This window comes from Meriones unguiculatus, chromosome 3 (genome assembly GCF_030254825.1).
Source record: "Meriones unguiculatus strain TT.TT164.6M chromosome 3, Bangor_MerUng_6.1, whole genome shotgun sequence".
Lineage (NCBI taxonomy): Eukaryota > Metazoa > Chordata > Mammalia > Rodentia > Muridae > Meriones > Meriones unguiculatus.
Window position 1 is genome coordinate 158,125,677 of NC_083351.1, and position 27,875 is coordinate 158,153,551.

At 36.9% G+C, this 27,875-nt stretch overlaps 1 long non-coding RNA gene across 1 annotated transcript; it reads left to right on the top strand.

Annotated features, from left to right (window-relative positions):
• The first annotated feature begins 40 nt into the window (after window positions 1-40).
• LOC132653181 (uncharacterized) lies at window positions 41-27,411 on the top strand. Its single transcript, XR_009590930.1, has 3 exons — window positions 41-241; window positions 24,921-25,062; window positions 27,320-27,411. It is a non-coding gene; the product is annotated as an uncharacterized LOC132653181 (long non-coding RNA).
• The last annotated feature ends 464 nt before the right edge of the window (window positions 27,412-27,875 follow it).

The following is a 27,875-nucleotide window of genomic DNA, read 5'->3' on the forward strand; positions in this document are numbered from 1 at the left end:
GCGGCCCGGGCGAGCTGGCGACTGCACCCGCGCGGCGCGCTCCTGCTGCGTCTGGAGCTCGGCGTCTCCCCGAGCCGCCCGGCTCCGCGCCTCCCACCTCCTCCCTCCGCCCAGCGCTCCCCCACCCCTCCACCCCCGCCCTCTGCTTGCTGCGGCCTCGCCGGTGACGAGCTACTGTAAGTGTGACTTGCTTAAACGAAGTCGCACACCCACGGAGGGAAGTAATCTGCAGGCTGCCGTGGTGAGTGTTGCCTAGCGGTCTCCGAGGAAGGCGCGTCTTCCTCCCAGGGTAATTAGGGCAAAGAATCCTCCCGACGACGCCGGCGAGGACCAGAGGTCCCCGAAGGAGGAAGGGAAGGCAGCCCTAGCTCAGCCCGCAGCAGGAGGAGCAGCGGGTCCCTGAGTCTAGCACAGCGCCTGCTGCCCTTTGCAGGCTGTGGCACCAACAACCTTGTCTTGACAGCGCGTTCACGGGCTCTGCTGCTCCTTGGCTAGTTTCTTAAAACACCCATATCCCTCACTGCCTTTGACCCTTTCTGTTCTTCTGGAATGAGATAATTACTCAACGTGGTCTTGAGAAGCACATTGTATAGACTATCAAAACTCAGGGACAGTAGCTCGGTCTGAAATCTCGGAGAATCAAAGAATTTGACTGTTGGCATTCACACTAAGCTAGATACTTTAATGTATGAGGAGCTAATTCATTTCAGTGATAGAATGCTTTTGTGATAGAATACTTTAGTATTGAAATTACGTAATGGAAAAACATGCAGTTAATTCCGGTGAAATTAACACGGGTATAATAATGTCAGAGCTTTAACATTTTTAATTATTTTAATTGCCCGTGGTCCATTACACTGGAAGACTAACAAATAACCAGGAAAAAGGCATCTTAAAAGCACTCTATTTTTTTTTCTCTGCTTCCCCTGTGTTGTGTCCTCCTGCTTGAATTTCCTCCCTCAATTTACTCATTCGTTGTTTCAAAGAGATACAGAAGAAGGGCAATTTTAGGATGCTAGCTTTCAATATCAGAATGCAGAGTGCCTCCCAAAAGGAGTGATTTTAGAAGAAAGGTATCCTGTTCAATTTGGCCTTTGATGACTACTTTCAAGATCGGGTTCCTGTTTACACTTACTAAAGCTGACTGAACTCTCCTCTCGTCTCTCACACTTAGACTGTTGATGTATCACCGTAAATTTGTCACAACGGTTAGCTGATGGTCTGTGCTTTTAATAAAAGTGCAAAAACAGAGCAACGATGGCACACTATTTTAAAGAGGTGGACTCTCTCTTTTTTTTATGTGTGTGTGCGCGCGCGTGTGTGTGTGTGTGTGTGTGTGTGTGTGTGTGTGTGTTGGCAATAGGAATCTGAAAGCAGATTCATTCTATTACAACGTGCTCCAAATGCATGAAGCAAATAGAGAGGAAGGGCAATGAATCTGTCTTCCAGTTTGGCAAAAGACCTCACTGTGAGATGGAAAGTTAAAATTTATGTGTCTATTTGAAGACCGTTCAAAATGTGAGTCTTTCCTCCACCTTGGTTTATAGCTGAGTTACTTAAGAATTTCAATACGGAATAGCAAGGAAGAAATCTAAAGCCTTGCAGTCCACAATAAAGCTAGTATAAGACACGGGCCGTTTTAGGGGCATCTGAGTATGTGCTTTACTTCTTCAGGCCTCAGTGTTCTCATTAGGGAGATCAGGGATTGATAGAAAAGGTCTTCAAGCTTCCATCTCTTTCTATTCTTTACAGTGTGTGTGTGTGTGTGTGTGTGTGTGTGTGTTACCAGTCTAGAATAGCAAATATATATAAAAATATATATAGTGTTATTATTTAAAATTGACTATAGAGAAATGAATTTATCCTAGAGTATATATTTATGTATTACAAAGAGGCCTATTAAAAACTTTCTGTATTACAGTTTGCTGAAATTTTAAATTTGATCTTACATTTCCTGAAATGGCTTTTTTTTTTGTTTTGTTTTGTTTTTTATGCCTGTTGCTCCTTTCTGTAGTGATCTTCTCTGCTCAGAGATTAAATGCCTTCACTGTAAATGCCCTCAGTAGGCTAGCCTTGAAGGAAAGCCAGATATTCAGGCATGTGGTTTATTGACAACATATTTAGTTGGTTTGTTTCTTGGAAGTATTCACTGCTTGTGATTTCTATCAATCAACACCATATCAACATCAATATTTTCCAAATGTAAAGCTAAAGATAATTGTCTAGCTATGCACACACATACACATACACATATATTATATATTACATATTAAGATATAATAAAGAAAAATAGTCTAAGCCAAGTATGTCCAAGATTTTTTTTTTGGATATTGGTCATATGGCTATTAAAGTATAATCTTCTACTCAGGATCAGTGATTTAAGTGATTCATAATGCCTAATGTAAATCTCTATTGCTCATGTATTTGTTGTAATTACTATTTTTTCCAAAGATTATTAATCAGAGAATACTATGTTGGCTGTTTGGCGTTGGACTTGTTTCAAAGACCTTGAACTTGGCCATATGTTATTTTCTTGGCATATAATTAATCTTCGCACACTTGTGTAGAACCAAGGCATTGACTAAAACTAGACTACTGTTTTTCTTTTATGTCTACAATGTCGCACACTAAAATTTTAGGACATCTCATTGGATTGGATACTCAATCATCTGTATTTGTTATAGCAATTATGTTTCACAATTAGAAAGTTCCCGATTTCTTCTTCGGTCTTTGCTTGTAAGGATTTACTACTAATAAAAGTATACTAAGACCTAGAGTTGGATTATTATATTTGTTTGTTGGTTTGATTGCTTTTAGAAGAAAAACATGTAGAGTAGCCTTGACAGGACACCTTGAGAGTGGAATGCCCTTGTATTTTCAATGCTGTAGATATATTGAATGAGTTAATAAGTAAGCTACATTCAAAATAAAATAAAAGCAGTCTTGGTAAAAACAAAACAAAACAAAAACAACAACAACAACAAAAAAACAAAACCATTGTATTATTTACTGAAAATTTACTCTGTCTGAAGTATTACTTGATGATTTTACGTTAATCACTTCAGCCATAATATGTGTGTATGTGTAATTATTAGTCCTATGCTAATGAGAAAATTAGGGAACGAGGTTAAGTGACCTGAGTAGTCACACAGCTGGTAGAACATTGGAATTTTAACACAGGTACTGGCTTCATTAAAAACAGATGCCAGTGCAACAGAAGTAAGGAATAAATTTGTTTCTACATAGTGCTCAAATAAACAAAGATGGCGATCTCAAAATTCTACATTAATAGGAGCCTCTGATAAAATAGCATGCTCTTAAGATTGATTTAAAACAAAATCAAATAATACAGTAAAGATATACTGAATTGACTGGCAAATAAAGAAACTAAAGTCACAACTAAGCACCACTTGGAGACAAAGACCAACAGTCACAAATGTGTGTAGTATTTCAGTGTGTGTATGTGTGGGTGTATGCGTCTATAGGTGCAGTGGAGATGATGTGCCAGCAGGATTAAGATCTGTGGACAGCTAACATTAGCAAAGATAAATGACATATAAAACTCACATATAGGCCATTGGAGAAAAAAAGTCTCTACAAGCATTTAATTTAAATGATTTCTGTCATTTTTGCATAATCTTTTCAAGGGGAATTTGGTGAAAAGTAAGAGCGATGCAAATATATTCTAGGATGGTCTAAAGAAACTATAAAATGCCACAATGAAGTTGCTTCCTAGGATTCCTGATTTGCTGAATGGTGACCTTAATTATTTTTATCTGAAAGGTAAATATTCATAGTTTATTTAAGCAATCGGGTCTTTAAAGTTCAGAGACACAGAAGTGGTGCACCCTGAATTTTTGTTTAATTAATATAAAATAATTTATTCAATGTTATTTTTCATTAAAACATTTTCCTAAACAACTAGATTCAAGTCTCTGCACTAATAATCCACACTTCTAAAGTTAAATGGGAGTTATATTTTATTTACAGGTTGTTGGTTTAAGGCGATTCAATTAAAATCCAGTGAATAATTGCACTTTAAGAAATTAGTAAACCAGGCTCAGGAAAAGGCTTAGTTGTAAAAGCACTTGCTGTTCTTCCAGAGGACAAGAGTTTGGTTCCCAGCACCCACATCGGGAAGATGTTGCCCACTTCTGGTTCTGTGAGCACCAGCACAGCATATGTACACACAGACACCACACACAAACACTAAAAATAAAAACGAAATAAGAAAGGTTCAGAAATATAATTTCATTCTTTAAAAAAAAAAATTCAAAATATTACATTAGAGACTTAATTCACTAAAGACGTATATCACAATCAACAGAATACTTTCCCTTTCCTTTGGGCTTTGAGAACAGAATGAATTCTTCACAGTGTTATTAAAGGAGCTCTGTGGTAAATAAGGAAAAGATGTTCAGATAAATCACAGTGAGCCCGAGAGCCACAGTGGCTTATACTTTAATCATCCCTATACCGAAGTTCGAAGACTGAGGAAATTGCCACACAGTGCAAGGCCAAGGCAGCTATAGTTTATGAGGTACCAAACTGACTCACTAAGATGTTCTTTGGTGGTTGTGCTTGCCTCCAGCATCTTGGACACCTGGTGTCATGTAAAGAAGTGGACAGTAAAATAATAAGGACTCTTGAGGCTAAAGAGCTAGGAAACCATCCTCAAAATGATGCTACTGTATGAGGTAAAAAGCCATTAAATTCTGAGCAATCTTCTGAATGTATTTGATAATATGTGAAAAATAACCTGTGATAAGTTCCACAATCTCAGGAAAGCATACAAAGTTCAGTATTATGCTGACTTAAGAACATAGCTAATTGACTCACACAGTATCATATTTCATAACATAAGTAGTAGTTTGCTAGCAGCAAAACTACTAGATTTTCTCCGTAGCATATGAAGTCATGGAAACCTATGTGACCAGGATTTACTGCTATTGTTGACAGCCTGTGAAACAGGATTCTAGGTAAACTCAGCAATGACAGTCTCATGTACTTGCTGGTGCCATGTTAATTAGGAGCACCTTTGGTAGCATGTTTTAATAATATTATCATGGCTTTCTAATATGGCTAATTAATTAAGTCCAGCAACTATTAATTTTTTCTGCAAATTAGTTAAGATGGGCTAAACATTAAATCTGGGTGATACTGATGGATATGAATAAGTAATACTCTGGTGCACAAGGAGACGACATGAATGTAAAGAAATATAACACCGCAAGGCAGTATCACAGGACCATTTACGCACTCTGAAGAATATTTGTCTACATAAAAGATACGTGAAAAATGTCAGTTTACAAAGATGAGATAAAAGGCAATTTAAGCTATGAACAAGAATTAATTTAAATTTATTCATTATGTATATTTATTTTTTACATCAGGCATTTTCTACAATTGACGTTTATCACATAGACAGTGAAAAAGCAACATTAGTAAGAAAAAAAAAACATCCTGCAAAGCAGAGTACATATAGACTCTGAGCAGGCACAGAAGACAAAGCAGAAGAGTGGCAGATGAGAGTAGAAAGATGGTGCCAGTGAGAAATCTTAACTAAAACCATTTCAGTTAGCTTATCACCTATTCTATGAAATTGGGGCAATTTTGTGCTTGGCTTAAACATTTTTATGATCTCCACACTATGTCTCCATATTTCAAAATTCTTGAGAGGGATGGGCTCTGCCACGTACCTCGTGTCTCAGTGCATTCTCTGAAAAACCCTCCAGCCGTCTGAATTATTGAGTATATTTATAATCCAGCTTTTTGTTTTTCTAAAGCACTAAGGTCGCCATTATCACAGAGGATTGTTTTTCTTTTTTCTTTTATTTTTTTTTCCATTAAGTATTTTCCTGGTACTTATTCTCTTGTGTCTGCCTTCTTTCAAGACACTTTTTACTTTCCTTTTACAAACATTTACATTTTTTTTAAGTTTTCCAGCTAAACAGAACATTACCAGAATTATTATCTTAATAAGCAGTCCTTGAACAGAATCACTTATAGAGGACCCACCCACAAACTCCAATAATCATAATTGAGAACAATCTATACCAATTATCACTGCTCCTCCTTCTCTATGTCCTCAGTGTGGTCTCCTTGTGAAATTTGTAAAATTTTAGACAGTCAAAAACTAGCTGGAAATGACAAAATACTAAAACAAGAACGTATAATTAGCATGAAAGTTTGCCATGGTTTGAAGTTGATGATTTGTAAAGCTGGCTAATTCCATTACAAATTCTGAAAAACACTCTTTTTATTTTATTTTATTTTTTTACTAAATTAGTAAAGAATTTAAACAGCAGTGCTAAAACCAAGAAGAAGAAAAATACCACTCAAAAAGAAAACAAACAAAAAAACAAAACAAAAAAAAAAATACAAGCACACACAGCAACATAAAACCGAATACTAAATATGAAGCATCAAACTGAAGCCATGGTTTGGAGTTTCTCAATAAAACTTATTCCTAAATATTAATATGATGATCTGATGAAAATCTGTAAAATAAAAATTATATTTGTACTATTTTTATTACACATATACATTTACACATTGGAATACTACTCAGCTATTAAAAAAAAAAAAAGGACATCATGAAGTTTTCAAGCAAATGGATAGAACTAGAAAAAATCATCCTGAGTGACATAACCCAGAAGCAGAAAGACACACTTGGTATAAGTGGATATTATTAGTGGATATTAGCCATATAATATAGGATAACCATACTAAAATCCACAGACCTAAAGAAGCTAAGTAACAAGGAGGATCCTAGGAAGGATGCTTAATTCTCAATCAGAAAGGAAAACAGAATGGACAGCTGGAGTGGTGAAAGAGAGGAAACAGGAGGAAAGCCTCTGAAAGACTTTTAACTAGCAGGGGATCTAAGCAGAGGCAGAGACCCACAGCCAAACTTTGGGCAGACCTCAGGAAGTCTTATGGAAGAAGGGTAGATAAAAGGACCTGGAGTGGACAGGAGCGCCACAAAGAGACCAACAATGCCAAAACATCTGGGAGCAGGAGGGCCTGCAGAGACTGATGTACCAACTGTGCATGGAGAAGACTCAGACCCCTGCTCAGATGTAACAACTCAGTTTCCATGTGGGTACCCTAGTAAGGGGAGCAGGGTCTGTCACTGTCTCTGACATGAACTCTATTGCCTGCTCTTTGGACTGTCTCTGACATGAACTCTGTTGCATGCTGTTTGATCACTTCCTCCTGATGGGGCATCCTTGCCAGGCCTCAGAGGTAGAAGGTCCAGGCAGTCTTGATGAGACTTGATAGGCTAGGGTCAGATGGTAGAGGAGGAGGACTCATCATTTCAGTTGGCTAGGAGATGGGGGTGGGGGAAAGAGAGAGGAAGGCTCAACCAGGAGAAGATGAGGGAGGGGGATAAAATCTGGATATAAAGTAAATAAACTGTAAAACAATTTAAAAATAAAAATATAATAAATAAATAAATAAATAGAAGAAAGAAAAATGTAAAAAAATCATGTAAAATATTTTTTACTAACCTTTATATAGTACAGTCAAAGTAATGTTTTATGTTTTAAATATTTCTAAGAAATAGTGATAAAACATGAATTTTAAAAGTCAAATGTAAATGTTTCCAGTATGTGTAGAGAAATAAAAACATTTTCTGGGTGACCTAAATGTCTTCTCTAGGAAGCAGGTCTTCAAACTTACACAAGGACTTGTCAGGCTTCCCCAAGAGAGCCAGCAAAGTAGACCGTGAGTACCCTCAAATGAGATGGGATTCCACAACTTAAACATTTTCAACGCTGAAATTTCTCTTAAGATTTTCTTGTCAAAAATAATTTCAGTTCAAGTGATTTCTTTGGTAAACACTTTGTTTTGAGTTAATTATAGATTCAAAGGATTTTGCTAAGAAATATGAAAAGGAAATTTCATATCATTCCCTAAATCTCCCTGATGCTTAACTTAAAATACATTTATAATACAAGAGCAAACTAAGGAATTGAATCTGACACAGTTGATAACGCCAGCCAGATTTCACCAAAAATGCATTCAGTTTTTTGTAAGCATGTGCAAACATTCATCGATTTTACTGTATTTGTAGCTTGGAGAATCAACAGGTAAATCCTATTACCAAACTGTTAACATTCCTATAGTAATTCTTCCAACTACTAGTTTGCATTCCCAGGAGTACTATCTGTAACCCCTTCCTAGTCCCTGAAAATCACTTACCAGTTCCTAATTGCATTGTTTTGCTATTTCATTAGTGCTTCATAAAGGAAATGATGCTGTGTCTCCTTTTTAGATGAACTTTTTGCATTCATCATGATCTCCTTGAAGTTCCTCCAAGCTGTCTGTATTTTAATTGTTCATTATAAATATAAATTATTTTCAGAAACTAATATCTACATAAATGTTTACTTCCTTTTTTTAGAGAATACATTTTCAAAATGTATTCTCTAACTTTATTTTATCTCCTAAAATAATTTACCTTAGACTCACAATGCATGTACTCTCATATTTGAATGAGTAACTTATATCACCTAGTACTAAGCTGACATTTCAAAGGATGAGTTCAAATACATTTGCAGAGATATTTTTTAGTTCATTCAAGCTGAGCAGTACTTCTTATCTTTTGAAATGTCAGGTGGCTGGTCTGAGGAAAATGGAAATAGATCTCCCTTTTACACACGGTTACTTATTGTGGGAATATGGATATGGCTTGAGTCTTCAAAGCTCATGGTGAGGTTAGAATGTATGTATTTGAATCCAAAGGTTTCTCTTTTTCATAAAAAGATAGAAAGAAAGAAAAACACTTGCTAAACTATCATTTTACATTGTTATTATATGTGGAATCTCATTTTATAATCTTTCTATTTTGGTTTAAGATAGTTAAAATGATTATGTATAATTATTTGTTAAAATTGTTTTACATACAAAAAAGTAGAATGATCTAGATAAAATATTTTAGAATGATATTTGGAAGGTAAGTGTAATATAATATAAAATATTAATAATGATGAATTAAATAAAACAGAGATTGTTTTTATCTCATATGATATTTAAAAGTACTTAAAATACCGTTAATTTGTACAATATCAAAATACAGATTGACTACATTTCAGAAAATCTATTAAATTACTGTAAAGAAAATAAAAACAGATTGCAAGTAGCAAGGCAAAGGGAGTATGAAAATGAAAAAAAAATAATTTTGAGCTGGATTAGTAAGTTAACATATATTAAATTATAGTTCCAAGAATTCTGAACTGTTAATTAACTCATGAAAACACCAAGTAGTAGCAACCTGTTTTTTATTACAAGCCAGAAGAAACTCAAAAAATTTCTGACATTAAAAACTTTTGATGGAGAAAAAATAGAATGAAAACATAAATTTGGAATGACATTGAGCTTTAGAAAGAATTGGCTTCCCAGATTATGGACTTCAATCAATGCCATTTAGAAAATTTGCTCCCTTAAAATTTAGAATTGTAAAGTCTTTGAATAAAAAGGAAGAAAACAAACAAGCAAGCAAACAAACAATCAAGCAAACAAGCTTCTTTTCCAGCTTATATGATGAAAATGAAATAAGAAAAGGATCTTGAACGGTGCATGCTATACTATTGGCCTATTACTGTAAACAATTTAGCCCAACTTTTACTGATAACATCTCAAACTTCCTGGAGATAAAAATGGCACAGGCTGTGAAGAGTCTGAATTCAGTCTCTTACCTGCTGATTTCAACACGAAGAGCAGAAATTTCATAACTGCTAAAATTCAGCTGGTGAGGAGTCGATTTCAAAATTGATCTGTTTCCTATTGGTTGGAATCATTTCCAGGTAGATCTTCACTCAGAAGCTATTTTACAGGCCATGTCACATGGCTCCTTTCAGCATAATGAGTAGTTTTGGCAAGTGGTTCAAGTATCAGTGATAATTGCAAAAGACAAAAGCAAGACAAAGGGGAGACTCCAAGATGGCGGTGAGCAGAGTGGTGCACTCTGTTTTGGAGAGGCAGAAGACATGAATCTCCGGAGTTGGTGAGTGGAGAGTCAATTGAAGCTAGAATTTGGACTTTGGGGCTTTCTAAAGTAGTGGGGCCACCACAGAAGCGTGGAGTGCTAGTAGATTTAGATCGGGCACGGACTTCTCTGGGAAGGAAATAGGGTGCTTCCCTTGTCCGGGCCTCCCGCGGGGACCCCTCCCCCCCACACACACACAGCACCAGGCAGCGGAGCACAAAGCTCACATCCGGGAGATCAAGACAGCAGAGACAGTGTTCCGGGCCCCTTACAGCAGCGGTCTGCTGTAACCACCCATTGAACACCCGTCCCCTCCTTGGACACACATCCCACTCAGGGCCCTCCAGACCCGCGGAGCGTCTCCTCCCTGATCCCGCTGACGTGATCCCAAGCTAGACCTCAGCAGGAAGTGCAGTGGAGCTCACACCCCAAGCGGCCAGAGTGCAATAACCCCAGAAACCTCCTCACAGGAGGAGTGCAGGTCCAATCACAGAGCTCCAACCACTGAGTGCTAACCACATAGACTCAGATTCACAATACAATTAATTCTTTCTGGATACCAAAGCTGCAAAGCTCAGTGTCTGGGACCCAAGGCAGGAGGAGGCAGGGAGGCAGGGAGGCAGGGAGGCAGGGAGGCAGGGAGGCAGGGAGGCAGGGAGGCAGGGAGGCAGGGAGGCAGGGAGGCAGGGAGGCAGGGAGGCAGGGAGGCAGGGAGGCAGGGAGGCAGGGCTCCAGACCCCGCAGCTGCACCGGAGAGCAGTAACGACCTGCTGAACACCACCACTCAGAGGAGAACACACCCCACCTACGGCCCTCTTGCCAAGTGCAAGTACCACTGAAACTCCATCCCGCCAGAGCACACGCCCAATACAGTGCTAGCCAGAGACTCAGATCCACAGTACAACCCTTCCCAGAGCCCTAGTCTGCAAGTGGCAGCACGAAATACACAGGGCGGCCCAGCCAGTGATTGTATGGACCATCCAACCCCTCAGTGGCAGAAAACCAGCTGAATAGACACCAAAGACCAGCAGACTTGTAAAATCAATATGTGCGCGCTCATGCTTCAACAGCGCTTGTGATCCCTTAACGCCTCCAACAACTGCAATGCCTGCAGGGCACCCCTCTCACACACTGAAGGCCTCTTCATTCACCAACACCCTGTCCCTTAGGACACACCCACAAGCACACCCTCAAATACACGCTACCCCGCATTTGTCCTTCTGCCCCTGCGAACTTTCCTCCTACAGGTATAGCTGAATAACCAACGCACACACTGAAACCACTAGACCTCACCCATTTTCCTGAAGAATTCTCCAGATACCAGAGAAAAACCAGTCTGACCTGCAGAATCCAGGAACAGTGAACACTACGGATAACCAAATGGCCAGAGGTCGGCGAAAGAACACAACCAACGCAAATCAAAATATCATGGCTTCACCGGCAACCCCCAAAATTATTGGACACTCCAACTCAGCAGAAACACAAGAAAATGATTTTAAAGCTATGATTATCCAGTTATTTGAGGCACATAAAAAGGAAACCAACAAATCTCTCAGAGAAATAGTCATAGAGATTCAAACAGTTAAAGAGGATACAAAAAAATCCCTTAAAGATTTGGCCTCCCAAATAGAAACAAAGAAAAACGAAGTGAACGAAGAAGCTCTTAAAGAAACACATGCAAATATAGCCAAACAATTGGAGGCAGAAGCAGAGGCACTAAGAGAGGAAACAAACAAAAAAATAGAGACCATCTTGGAGACACAGGAATGCACACTCAAACAGATGAAGGAAATGTTGCAAGACATGAAAACAGAATTAGAATCAATAAAGAAAACACTAACCGAGAATACCCTGGAACTGAAGAACTTAGAGAAAAGAGAAGGAATCACAAAGGTAAGCATCACTAATAGAATACAATAGATGGAAGAAAGAATCTCAGGTGTTGAAGATATACTCACAGAAATTGATACTTCTCTCAAAGCAAAAATAAAATCAGAAAAATCCCAAACACAAACCATCCAAGAAATCAAGGATGCCATGAAAAGGCAAAATCTAAGAATAATAGGAATTGAAGAAGAAGAGGAGTCCAGGCTACAAGGTGCAGAAAATATTTTCAAGAAAATCATAGAAGAAAATTTTCCCTACCTAAAGAAAGAGATGTCCACAAACATACAAGATGCCTACAGAACACCAAATACACTAGACCAGAAAAGAAACTCCTCATGCCACATCATAGTCAAAACACTTAATCTACAGAACAAAGAAAAGATACTAAAAGCAGCAAGGGAAAAAGGTCAAATAACATATAAAGGCAAACCTATCAGAATCACACCGGACTTCTCATCAGAAACTATGAAAGCCAGAAGGACCTGGGGAGATATCATGCAGGCCCTAATAGGACCACAGATGCCAACCTAGACTACTTTACCCAGCAAAACTTTCAATCAACATAGATGGAGAAAATAAAATATTCCATAACAAAACTAAATTTAAGCAATATTTGAACAGCAATCCAGCCCTACAGAAGATACTAGAAGGAAAATTCCAATCCAATGAAAGCAAATACACCCAAGAAAACATAGGTAAAAGATAATTTCCAACAAAAATCAAAATCAAACAAGCAATGATTAACAGTAACATCGCCAACTCCACAATAATAGGAAATAACATTCAATGGTCATTATTATCTATCAACATCAATGGACTCAACTCTCCAATAAAAAGACACAGACTAACAGAATGGGTGCAGAAACAGGAACCAACATTCTGCTGCATCCAAGAAACACACCTATGCAACAAAGATAAACATTACCTCAGAGTAAAAGGCTGGAAAACAGTTTTTCAAGCAAATGGACCCCCAAAAACAAGCAAGAGTGGCTATCCTAATATCTAATAAAATAGATTTTCAACCAAAACTAATCAAAAAAGACAGAGGGGCACTACATTTTCATCAAAGGAAAAATTCACCAAGAAGACATCACAATTCTAAACAACTATGCCCCAAATACATACATTCATAAATGAAATATTATTAAAACTTAAACCACACATTGATCATTGATCGCAATATCCTAATAGTGGGTGACTTCAACACCCCACTATCACCAAGGGAAAGATCAACTAGACAGAAACCAAATAGGGAAATAAAAGCAATTACAGAATCCCTAAATCAAATGGACCTAATAAACGTCTACAGATCTTTCCACCCAAACTCAAAAGAGTATACCTTCTTTTCAGCACCTCATGGAACCTTCTCCAAAATAGACCATATAGTTGGTCACAAAGCAAGCTTCAATAGATATAAAAAAGATTGAGATAATCCCTTGTATTCTATCGGACCACCATGGACTAAAGTTGGACATCAACAACAATGGGAATAACCAAAAACCTACACGCACATGGAAACTGAACAACTTGTTACTCAATGAGAGCTGGGTTAAGGAAGAAATAAAGAAAGAAATTAAAGACTTCCTAGAACTCAATGAAAATGAAGGCACAACATACCCAAATTTATGGGACACATTGAAAGCAGTGCTCAGAGGAAAATTTATAGCACTAAGTGCCTTCAAGAAGAAATTTGTAACATCACATACAAGTAACTTAATGGCCCAACTGAAAACCCTAGAAAAAAAAGCAGATACACCCAAGAGGAGCAGAAGGCTGGAAATAATCAAACTCAGGACTGAAATCAATCAATTAGAAACAAATAAAACTATTCAAAGAATCAATGAAACAAAAAGCTGGTTCTTTGAGAAAATCAACAAGATAGACAAACCCTTAGCCAAGCTAACTAAAAAGCAGAGAGAATCTATCCAAATCAGCAAAATCAGAAATGAAAAGGGGGACATAACTACAGACACTGAAGAAATCCAAACAATCATTAGGTCATACTACAAAAGCCTATATGCCACAAAATTTGAAAATCTCAACGAAATGGACAATTTTCTTGATAGATTCAATATACCAACATTAAGTCAAGATCAGGTAGAAAGACTGAATAACCCTATATCCCCCAAGGAAATTGAAGCAGTCATTAACAGTCTCCCCTCCAAAAAAAGCCCTAGGCCTGATGGCTTCAGCGCAGAATTCTACCAGACCTTCAAAGAAGTGCTAATACCAATTCTCCTCAAAATAGAAACAGAAGGAACACTACCAAACTCATTCTATGAAGTGACAGCACCCTGATACCAAAACCACACAAAGACCCAACAAAAAAAGAGAACTTCAGGCCTATCTCTCTTATGAATATTGATGCAAAAATACTCAATAAAATGTTGAGTATATCTATTGAAGCTTGCTTTGTGACCAACTATATGGTCTATTTTGGAGAAGGCTCCATGAGGTGCTTTCAAACTGAATCCAAGAACACATCAAAGATATCATCCATCATGACCAAGTAGGCTTCATCCCAGGCATACAAGGGTGGTTCAACATATGGAAATCCATCAATGTAATCCACCAGGTAAACAAACTGAAGGAGAAAAAAATCATATGATCATCTCCTTGGACACCAAAAAAGCATTTGACAAAGTCCAACACCCATTCATGTTTAAAGTATTGGAGAGATCAGGGCTACAAGGCACATACTTAAACATAGTAAAGGCAATATACAGCAAACCTACAGCCAACATCAAACTCAATGGATAGAAACTTAAATCAATCCCACTGAAATCAGGGACAAGACAAGGCTGCCCATTGTCTCCATATCTCTTCAACATAGTACTTGAAGTCCTAGCCAGAGCAATAAGACAACTAAAGGAGATCAAGGGGATACAAATCATTAGGGAAATGCAAATCAAAATGACCCTGAGATTTCACCTTACACCAATCAGAATGGCCAAGACGAAAAACTCAAGTGACAACACATGCTGGAGAGGTTGTGGAGAAAGGGGAACCCTCCTCCATTGCTGGTGGGAATGTAAACTGGTACAACCACTTTGGAAGTCAATCTGGCTCTTTCTCAGACAATTAGGAATAGTGCTTCTTCAAGACCCAGCTATACCACTCCTAGGTATATACCCAAAATTTGCTCAAGTATACAAGGACATTTGCTCAACCATCTTTGTAGCAGCTTTATTTGTAATAGCTAGAACCTGGAAACAACTCAGATGTCCATCAACGGAGGAATGGGTACAGAAATTGTGGTATTTTTACACAATGGAATACTACTCAGCAATCAAAAAAGAGGAAATCATGAAATTTGCAGGCAAATGGTGGGATCTAGAAAAGGATCATTCTGAGTGAAGTATCCCAGAAGGAGAAAGACAAACATGGAATATACTCGCTTATATAGACCTAAAAGATATGATAAACATAATGAAATCTATACACCTAAAAAAGATAATCAAGAAAGCAGACACGGGGTATGATGATCAATCCTCATTTAGAAAGACAAATGGGATATGCATTGAACGTATGACAGGAGTTTACTGCAGAAAGCATCGGAAAGACTCTACCTAGCAGTGTTCCAAAGTAGATACTAAGACTCATAACCAAACCTTTGGCAGAGTGCAGGGAATCATATGAAAGAAGGGGAGTTTGATGTGGAAACTATAGGAGCTTCACAAGGACCAAATATATCTGGGCACAAGGTCTTTTCTGAGATGGACACTCAACCAAAGACCATGAGAGGATAAAACCTAGAACCTCTGCTCGGATGTGACCCGTGATAGCTCAGTAATCAATTGGTTTCCCATAGTAAGGGGAACAAGGACTATTTCTAACAGGAACTCAATGACTGGCTCTTTGACCTCCCCACCTCCCAAGGGAGGAGCAGTACTGTTAGGCCACAGAGGAGGACTTTGCAGCCAGTCCTGAAAATACCTGACAAAACGGAGTCATATGAAAGGGGAGGAGGTCCTCCCCTATCAGTGGACTTGGAAAGGGGCAGGGAGGAGATGAGGGAGGGAGGGTGGGATTGGGGAGGGAATGAGGTATACAGCTGGGACACAGAATTAACAAAATATAACTAGTGAGAGAAATAAAATTTAAAAAAAGCAAGACAAAGGTTATTACTACTTTACATACTAGTATTAGAAGTGATCTTAATCACCTTTGCTTATTCAGTTCACTAGAAATATGATCCTGGTTCAGTTTACATTCAGGAGGAAGAATTAAACAATCTTCCTCTCTCGTCCTCCCTCTCTCTCTCACCCTCTGTGTGTGTGTGTGTGTGAGAGAGAGAGAGAGAGAGAGAGAGAGAGAGAGAGAGAGAGAGAGAGAGAGAAAGAGAGAGAATTTGGGTGTAGTGTGCACATTTCTGCATTAATGCCAGAATCCAATACGAGGTGCCCTTCTCTATTAGTGAGTCTTACAGAACTCTTCTCTAAGAATATGGCTAGACTATCTGGCCATAAAGCCTTGGAGTCATCTGTCTTCAAAGCCTCTCACACTGGGGTTACAGAAATGGACATTCATATTGCATGGTCCATCGTGGAATTTGGGATCCTAACTCAGCTCTTCATGCTTACGCAAATGAGGCTTTACCCACTGAGCTATTTGCACAGATCTTAAACAGGAGACATAATGTTGAGAGAAAATATCATGGCAGCTGGGCAAAATTAGTCCAGAAAGTTTGATTCTCAACTCTGGTCTTTGGGTGGCTGACTTCCTTGTCTGAGTGAAACAGAGTGTAAACCCTGAAAACAGCAGAAGTGTGAATATAGTTAAAATACAATAAGATTGTTCACTATGCAGTACCAAATTGAATTAGATGAAAAAAATAAACCTATAAAAACAAAGAATGAATATGGGAAAAGCAGACAGCTTTCAGAAAATCTAATATTTTATTGTATTAATTCCAGAATAAAAGAAAATTTAAGCTAAGAAATAAAAACCACCAAAGAAACAATAAAAGTACAATATCTAAAATTAAAAGTTAAAAGTCCACACATTTAAAACCTATACCCCATATCATTATACAGAATTATGGATACATATAAGCAACATGGGATTGCCAGTGATTTGGGAAACAATATAATCAAAAATTAGAAGAAATGGTCTTTTCAACTTAAAGTATATGTACTGGTATATATACTTAGTATATTACTAAGATGCATAAGAATTGAATAAATTTTTATCTGAGCACTATCTATTCAATACTATAGTCACATGTCTAATTCCTATTAAATTCTGTGCCAAATTGTGGATTAAATTGTAATTATTTCTGAAACGGTGTATGCAAATCTCACTGCTCAAGATGAATTGTTTTCAAAGTCCTTTACAATTCTTTATTGCAACCATTTCTAGAATGGGAAGTAAAACATTGTTTCCAAGTAGTGTCATCCTCAATCTCAGAGCCCTGCCATATACCAGTTTCTAAACATGCTGAGACTCATGGCCAAACTTTGGGCAGAGTGCAGGGAATCTTATGAAAACATGGGGAGATAGAAAGACATGGAAGGGACAGGAGCTACACAAGGAGAGCAACAGAAAAAATCTGGGCTCAGGGGTTATTGCAAAGACCAATACTCCAACCAAGGACCATGCAGGGAGATAACGTAGACCCCTTGCTCATATGTAGTCCATGGAAGCTTAGTCTCCAAGTGGGTTCCCTAGTAAGGAAACCAGGGGCTGTCTCTGACATGAACTCAGAGGCTGGCTCTTTGATCATCTCCCCCTGTGGGGAGCAGCTCTACCAGGCCACAGAGGAAGACAATGGAGCCAGTCCTGATGAGACCTGATAGGCAGAGAAAAAAATATGAGGGAACAGGGACACTATAGGGAGCCAAAAGTTTAAGCAAGGATAGAGATAGGGGAAGAGTATGGTTAAGCAAGTCTAAGGGTTTTAGGTGGTTTTGTACATGCTTTATATACAAATTTTGTACAATTTTTTCATATCATTATGTAGAAATTATAAACTGACTTCTTTTTTTTAGCCTAAATTAGTATTTTATTTACAGAATTTTTTAAAGTATTAAGGCAGTTCTTTTATTCACAATTATAATTATGGAAACTGATAACAAAAACAAGAATTGTATTTCACTGAAATCTTAAAAGGTATGGTCAGATGTAAGTTTTACAATCTGTCCTCTACATCACAGCAGAACTGTGCTGTATAATATGTGTGTTTATACTTTTTTAGGTGTTTTTATTCCTTTTTTTCTTTATTAATTGCACTTTATTCACTTTGTATCCCTCCTGTGATTCCCTCCCTCTTCCCTTCCCAATCCTTCCCTTCCTCCACCCTCTGTATGCCAGCCCCTCCCCAAGTCCACTGATAGGGGGGGACTTCTTTTCCTTCCTTCTGACCCTAGAAAATTAGGTCTCGTCAGGAGTGGCTGCAGTGTCTTCTCCTGTGGCCTGGTTAAACTGACTTCTTTACTAATACATTAGCTGTGTTGCAAATCACCATAATCATCACGGAATTAAAGAAAATAAAAATACAGTCTAAATTTTTAATTGACTCATTAATATGTACAGTCTTTCATCAAATGGTATTACAGTGTTTTAATCATTTAAAATTTTGCTGTTCTTTTTCATTTCAATTTTTTCTTATGAAGTAATCTATCAAGAAATTGAACTTGGTTATAAGTTAACTATATAAACACACACATATACATATACAGAAATGCACACCACATATACTCTGAGAGAGAAACACATATATATGAGACAGATACCTAGGCTGCAACTCAAGCTGACCTTAAACTCACAGTCATACTCCTGCCTCAGCCTCTATCAGCCTCCAAATTACTGAGAATTCAGCGGTGAGTCACCAGGCCTAGCTTCCATTTTAACTTTAATACATGTTTTTTAAAGAAGTCTTTAAAACTTGTCCATTCTGTGAGTATTGGTAACTCAAACACAAGTCTATGTTTCTTTACACACAAAGTGCTGAAACAAATATAAGGTTGAGTATGACAGTCGGTAACCTCTCCGGGTTGTGGAAGGTTTACTCCTGCACAGAACACATGCCATCTTTACCATATACTATTCACTGAAGAGACTAAGCCAGGAGCCATGTAGATACTTAGTACTATTATAGGATTGTTGTCACCTTACATTTAGCATGCTAAATCCATTAACTCCAAACCAAATCTTGCAACGTGAAGTGATGCAAACTTTTTTTTATATATATTTACCTCTCCATTTATTCTTTCGTAACAATGAAATGGCCCCTGAATTAGACAGTGACTTTCCTGATTCTTTTTCTAACCTAGCATTATTCTCATTATGTAACTGAAAAAAAAAAAAAAAAAACAAAACAATAACTCTCCTTCACAAGCATTTAAGTGGACAATATTTTAATAAGCTTATACTGTCATGATTTATTCAACCTGGAAATGATCTTGTGAATGTCTACTGTAAACATTTGTAGGGTATATCTATAAAGACATGCTTTTAAAAATAAGCATTTATGAGCATCATGAAGGTCAGGTAGTAATGATAAGCTCTACTCATGTGTTAGCTACCAGATAGTGGTATCTTTGTGTCTTGGAAGAGAGGAAGAATGAAACTGTTTTATGGAAGTGTGTTTAAATGCTAATATTTATGAATATAACATGCAATGATCTGGATATCTGGATCTGCAGAGCAACTATCCAACTGGCTCATGTTTGATGATAGTTCGCTTTCAGAGTGATTGCTTTTTTTTTTTTTTTTCTTCAAGGGGAGATTGTATTATTACTTCACTACATGTATAAACAATGTTTTGGACAGAAAAAAAAATTCACTTTTTCCAGGTCATAATAAGTGCAGTCCATTGTCAAATATGTAGGGAAATGGATTATTTCCATTTATTGCCAGTATAACTGTTGAGTTATCTCTAAATAGCATTTTATGATCAAGAATCTTATTTACGTTGATGCTACACTGTCCCAGATACCAAATGGTCATTTTTGTAACATTTCCGTCTTCATTTAAGAGGAGAATATTCTTACTTCAGGCTTTCTTTCCTTCTAATTGGTGAGAAAAATTTTAATGAATAAAAATCCCACAAATACATACACATATTTCATTTTAGATTAGGCATATACTGAACCAACATTATTCACTTAGAGAACATGAAAAATAATTCTAGCTTTCAAAAGCCATGATCAAAATTGATGTACTTTATAAGCTGGAAAGAAATCAGTTAAATGGGATTGAATTCCAAAGATAATTCTAGTGAAGCTAAAACATTGTGTTATGCTTTTCTCTAATAGTATTTACATAATATCTTTTTATAGTTGCATTTTTTTATGTTTAACAGTGTTAATATACTTATGAAGAGTAGGTAGCATAGCAAATATCTCATTATTTATTTAATATAAGTTACTCTGAAATTCTTATACCATTTGTTTTTCTTTTAAATCTTACTGATAGTACCTATTTGCATTACATGTGTGTGTATGTTTCTAAAATTTCCCTGTTCTGTTCCATTACTTATACAAATGGACCCTACATCCAGGCTTCTTTAAGTAAAGTTTATTCATCATTGATGCCTGATATCTGAAATATAAAACAATAGTTTACCTTCCCAATATAGACTATGATCTTCTTACTGGATCATTTAAAAAGGAGCTTAATGACATAAAGGTAGGTAAATTCTAAACTGCAAAGGTCCTGGATGTTCTGATGACTTCACAGTCTAACACTTTCTATTAGTGCATATGGAGGCACTGAATGAAGTAATCATATTAAACAGGTAAGCCTTAGAGGTTAGCACAGTAAATGCATTACACTAGTCTATATAATGCTAACTTGTGGGTGCCCTTCATCCTCAGCCCTCAGTGAGTGCTTATTTCTTAGTTAGTCCATTGACATAATATCAAATACACAGTTCAGCTCTGATTCTGTTTCCTCACTATTTTAATAAGTTCACTTTGTATGTCTTTGTTGACAGATCAGTAACAACAACAACAAAACCCTTCATTTTTGAGTCCTGATAAAATTTTTTCTAGGCTTTTCTAAATATCTACATCCTCCTTATGTCACATGCTACATCAGTCCCCTAAATCCCATCTCCTTGTGTGACACTGCCTCATTCACATCTAGCTGCTATTTTGCTGACACATCAGTCTGTCTCATGTAAAGTGTCATCATTTATTTATGCATGTTGATAAATTACTCTTTAATAAAGGCTTTAGCAATTTGTACTATCATGTAATTCATACATCCTGTTAGATATGATTTACTAGAAAATATTTTCCTAAGGGCTATGTCAGAATACCTCTTCTGCATTCCCTTTTTATCTAATGATTTCAACAGATATTTGATATATCCTTTTACTTCATCACTTACAATTCCCATTCCAAAAGTGTAAGTTTGCTTAGAATAGGAGTAAGAGGCACATTTGCTCTACTCTATTTATGTCATTCAGAATAAGCCTGGCTTAATGACTGGTGCTCAATAAAAAGACAAATTTATCAATAGGCTTATTCTTATGAATTCTTACATTAATCGTGACTAAAACCAAAATCAAGAGTTCAGGTAATTTCACAGGTAGTCCCTCATTTCAATCATATATCCTCTCTCTCTCTCTCTCTCTCTCTCTCTCTCTCTCTCTCTCTCTCTCTCTCTCTCTCTGTGTGTGTGTGTGTGTGTGTGTGTGTGTGTGTGTGTGTGTGTTTGGGTGTGTGTATGCTGCTCTCCCTCTGTCTCCTTATCCTTATCCTCCTCCTTGTGCCACCTTTCTTCCTTTCTCTTCTTCTCTGCCTTTCTCAGGGTTAAAAATTCAAGATAGAAGCAATGTAGCTCAAAATTTCTGTTGTGAAGTTCAGCAAGAGAACTAGAACCTAGAGCATTTTACCCCTGCCCAATAGAGTCATACCTCAGCAACCACATACACCATCTTATGCTTTCAGCCTCAGCACTACTACTTATTGTACTTAATTACTAGGTTTTCAGATGGTCTGCAATATTTCATATTTCCATATTGTTATAACTTGATTACTAAGACTTCCATACAGCTTTATTCTAACATTATAGCTAAAAGATATTTGGTGAAATATTAACACTCTTCTACAAACTTAATGATTTGATCAAAAATGTTTCTACATAGTTTATTTAGTGTCATTAAATCTTTACTGTCTTGTTCTGTTTATATGCACCAAGTACTATTTTCTTGTTTCTGATTAATATAAACATAAGATGGCAGTGTTTCTTGCTCACTGGAAAACAGACTGTTGGGCCATAAAGCTTTCTGTTCTTTTGTGTCATACCTCCTTAATCTGAAGTGAATGCTTTTGAAACATCTAGTTGAATAAATTAATGATTGGAATAACTGTTGTCATGTTCTCATTGGTTGGCACACCATGTGGACACAAGGCTGCTACCTTTCACACATAGGACGCACGGGTGTCCTTCACTCCTATTTGGACAACTTTTCCTCAAACAGAATGTTCTCAAAACGCTGTAAAGCAATAAGGAGAATAACTTACACAACGCTAATTACATCTGCTACATTTCATCTAAAATAAAAAGAAAAACATTTCTTTTTCATTAAATCATCTAGGCTATGTGTAGGGCTTGCATCGAAATATAATGCTTCTATTCAGGTGCCTTGGTAAACTCACTTAGAGACATAAAAGTTTGAGATTTTTTTTTACATATTTCCCATTTTGTTTTTATTACAAAAATAGTTAGAAAGTGTGCAATGAATCAGAGCCTTTTCGCACTCTTTTTTTTTTTGTCATGATTTCTAAATTCTTTCGCTTAAATTCATTAGCAGGTTTAACTTAAGTTTTTTTTCTAACTACCTTTTATAAAGGGAAAGGTATATATATCTCAATTATTATTATTATTATTATTATTATCATTATTATTATTTTGGTTTTTCAAGGCAAGGTACTCTGTAGAGTATTAGCTATTCTGGATCTCCCTTTGTAGACTAGGATGGCACTGAACTCAGAGACCCACCTGCCTCTTCCTCCTCCAACTGCTGGAATTAAAACTGTGCGCAGCCACAGCCCAGATAATTTTTAAATTGTTTTTTTATAAACAAAAATTAAGGTGATACCATTTCTGAAGTAAATCCCTTTACTGTTACTCTCTTCACCTTCATGCTTTCATTTCTGCTAACAAGAAAAACACTTTAAGTATTTTATGTGCTTTTTCCCCCTCTGCTTTAATATTCTAGAATGATTATGAAGGCACTCCACTGACTGCCTTTTTATCATTGTATCCATCTGTCTTGGTATATACAGTGATTAATCAATATTGGTTGAATGAATGTATGGATAGCTGAATTAATATTTCCGTTCCAATTCATTTCATATCAGGAGGATTTGGCAAATAAATGAAAACAAACCTATCAACTTTCACAAATGTTTATCATAATTTTATGATGCTCAATGTTATATGAAAAATCTAAATTAAAACTATCACACATATTAAAATATTTTCAAAATTATAGCACTTTTAATATAACAATATTTCTATCACTTTGTTTTACAATGATAGTATTTGCTTGTAAATGAAACAAGTTTTTATATCATTTTTTATTCAGAATTTGTGACTTACTCTTCTTATCGCTTATATATTTCTGCCCATGAATTTTAATTTAGAAATACTGAAATACTGGCAAACCTTTCTTAAAAATAGTCTATTTGTTCCTTCCTTGTAAAATGTGTGAGACACAGAAATAGAACATTGTGTGATGGAACAGATGCTGCAGCCATGTGAGTTTATGTGAGGATGCTGGTGACAGATGCCACCTTGCAGCATTAGCCAACTCTTAAAAGGTGGGTACCACTGCTTAGAATTACTAGAAACAAACGGGGCTGTGGGCAATCTCACTTTGAGATAAGTACTGGAGGTGATTCTGAATTATGTCACAACTCATTCCAAGTTAATTAAAACAAAATAAATACAATTTATTTTAAGATAGCATTAATCACCATTTTTAGATGTTTGCATGGGGGTATGCTTCATCCTCTACCAAAAGAAGAGAAAAACTGAACACAATATGACTCCCCAAACATGAGCTGATAAAGGACAACACCTTTAAACATGCCAAACTGGACAAGAGAAAAAGCTTACGATGCCTCAATTGAATAAAAAAAAAAAAAAAAAAAAAGCTACAGGCAACTAAAAAAAGCTGGGAAGAGCAGAGGTAGTTTTCCACAGGGAAGAGCACATCAACTGTTTGTCCAGTGCCAAATGGACAGCCTTGAAAATACACATACAAGAAACATTACACAGACTAAGCAGAACACATTTAGGAAAATATATTTATGTGCATATACAAATATGTATGCACAAACAATTAGTGAAAAGACAAGGATTTAAAAGAGAGCTTGAAAGAGTATATAGAAGGATTTGAAGGGAGAACGGGAAAGGGGAGAAATGCTATAATTATATTATTATGTCAAAAATGAAGAAGAAGGAAGAGAAGGGGAGGAGGAGGAGAAGAAGAAAAAGAGGAGAAAGAAGAAGAGATTTACTCTCACATATACAAATATATATATATATATATATATATAATTTATTTGACAGTATTTTAGTTTTCTCTAACATGTTTACAACATAATCAATTGTTTCACTCTTTTTAAAAACTTTTTCTCATATATTATATCCCTTCCTACTCTCCCTTGATCCTCCCTCCCAGTCTCTCCATTCTCCTACTTTCTCCCCTAAATTATTACCACTTCCCATCTCCTGCCTCCTTTAAGAAAAAAACAGGACTCCAAGTGACATCAACCAAACATAGCATAACAAGCTATAATAAAACCAAGCACGTATCATACATAAAGGCTAGAAAAGGCAAGCAGGAGGGAAGGATTCCCACAAGTAGGCCAAAGAGTCAGTGACAGGTCCTGTTTCGACAAGAATGCCAAATTCATCAGTCATAACACATACGTAGAGGAACTAGGTCAGATTCCTATAAATTCTCTGATCTCTCAAGTTTCCACGACTTCCAGTCAATTGTTTGTATGGGCTGTGTTCTCTTAGCATGTCCCTGATCCCTCTGGTTCCATGGAGCCTTTCTCCCCCTCTTCTGCAGGACTCACTGAGCTCTGCCTGGTGTTAGTCTGTGGTAGTCTGCATCTGCTCCCGTCAGTTGCTGGATGAAGTCTCTCTGCTCCCCTTGATGATGAATCTGCTGGACTCCAGGCTCAGCACACTCTACACTCTGCCTGCAGAAGGTTTACAACATGATCAATTTTAAACAATGCAATATGTTTCTGTTATTTGTGACTGCATAACTATAAGTTGAGTGCCTAAAAATTACTAAAGTATTCTTGGAAGCATTAAAAGAAAAGACATGGGTGATGATGCTACATTAACTAGCATGATTCACTATTTTTAATGCCCTCTATATATCTGAGTATCAATAAATACATAGATGTATACATTTTTCCAATCTCTAACTGTACTGTAAAATTTAATACATTTTTGTTTTATAACAGTCTGTTAAGATTCAAATTTGGTCAGTTTCCCTTCCTCTCCTATTGACCATTTTAACAACAAATGTAGCCCCATGCATGAATTGTATTTGTCGTCTTTTACTTTGACACATTTTAATGTGTCATAATACAGTCATTGAAATTAGAAAGTGGATCCTGTTAATGCACATGGGTCAAACATGAAATTCCTAGGAAGAAAGAAAAGAAATTAAGTGCAGGAAAAGAGGTTTCTGTTAATGGAGCACAGTTGTAGGTGCTGCTGCTCAGAGCTCTATGGACTGTGGGAAGCTGATCGTGTTGCAGAATTGCCCCTGTAAGAGAGAGAAGGCCTGCTTTTAGTAATTGATTCTGTTTTTCTCCCACTGCTTGAGGCTGGTCCAAGAGATATCAACTCTTTAAAATGTAGGATTTAACTGTAATTTCGTTTAAAGATGTTTTGTTTGAACCAAGGAGTTCTTAGAGAGACAAGCCTGGATAAGGCATTGGGATGAAAAGCCAAGTAAATTCTAAAAATTGCCAACTAGAACTGCTAATGAGTTCATGTGAGGTGAGAAGGCACAGGAGCATGGTTTCTGTGTTATCTTCTGTGATTCTGATCTCTTGTGACATGCACCGATTAGTTACGTGTGTGTGGTGTGTGTGTGCTTAGGTGTGCATATTTATTATGTGTTCTGTGTGCCTATAACTATGCTTTTGCTTCAATATGAACATCTCATAAAAATTTTAAATCATTGACAATAAAGCTACTAGAAAATGAGTTCAAAAATAATGGCAGTGTGAAAATTTCTTTTACTATGTTATTATTTACTTTTATTTTTAAAATGCAATGTTAATATGGGAAGAGACTTTAACAATAAAAGTCATATGTACACAAACATGTAACTGATTATACTGAATTAATGATTATGCTGATATATATAACTGATGATATTGAATATAAATATATAAATTATACTGAAGTATATACTAATATATTTCATGTACTGAATATTTTCTGAAAATAAAGGCAGTTTACAATGAGTGTGTCCTGCTACTTCATACTTATTAAAATTATGCTAAGGGCCTATTGAGATTACCACTATCAAAATCATATTAACTCATTTCCACTATACTTTAATATACACCACATGATTTTGATCTACCAATGAATATTTTAGAATATATTGTTATGTTCTTACGCTACTGCATGAACATAATTAGTCAAAATAGCATGAAATCTAACTGAATCTGCTGTCATCCCCAGAATTCTGGAGGACAAATGTCATACAAGTGTTAAGGAGTGAAGGGAAGAAACGAAGAAGGCTAGTGCTCACTCCTGTCTTTAACTTCCAGCCATTCGTTGCTATGCGATGCTTGAAATTTAATGCTTCAGTTCTCCAACTTTATTCATTTTTACAGAAAGGGGTTATTTCGTTTGTTTTATTTTCTGAAACTCTAGGATATATTAAAGGTCACAGGCAAAGAGATAGAGATGATACTTTGGGTCATTTCCAATAATAGATATAACTTCTCTGTCAGTCACAGGCTTTCTTCAGATCTTTGTTTCTTAAAATATGAATAATACCTTTAAAAAATTGACATACTCTCTCTATGTGAATGTCACACTCAGTCAGACATACACTTTTCTATTTGTATTTTTTTATATGCAGAAATCAAGTTTGACCAACACCATTTGCTAAAGATGCTATCTTTCTTCCAGTGTGTATTTCAGGCTTTGTTAGTAAAACAAAACAAAAACAAACAAACTAACCCAGACGTCTGTAGGTATGTGGATCCATGTCAGAGTCTTCTACTCTATTGTTCAATGTGTCTGTTTCTATGCCAATACCATGTTGGGATTTTTGTTTATGTGTTTTTCATTACTAGAGCTCTGTAGTACAACTTGAAATTGGGAATGGTGAGACAGCAGCAAATTGCTTTATTGTTCAGGACAGTTTTAGCTCTCCTGGGTTTTTTGTTTTTCCATGTGAAACTGAGTATTATTTATTCTTTCAAGGTTTGTAAAGAGTTATGTTGGGGGAGATCCAAGATGGTGGGAACCAGCATGCACCACATCTGAGGGGCAGAAGATCTGAAACTTCGAAATTGGTGAGTGAAGGGGTAGCTGAATGCAGAACATCGACATTGAGGCTTCTGGGGAGAAAGGGGACAAACCCTGATCTGAGACTGTTAGGATTTAGGTCAACTGCAGATTTCTCCTCAGAGTGCCCCTGGGGACTCAATTCCTAGGCACTTCTCCTTTAACTGGCCTACTACTCAACAGCAGAGGCAGCAGGAAGGCAGCAGTGGAGGTAGTGCAGGCAGTCCACAGTGCTGGCTGCTCCTAGCACAGAAACCCCTGCTTGAGATTTGAGACAGAGAACACTCAATCCCCTGGCATTTACCCTTGACAGGCCTCCATTCTCCCTCCTTGGCTGAAGTGGAGGCTGCAGAGATAACCCACAGCGCTCCCCACAGAGCAAAGTTCCAGCAGCTCCAAGCACAGAGCACAGAGCCTGAAGCTCCACCAGGCCAAACTGGTCCTTAGTGCCGAAGGACCTTCCAGAAGACAT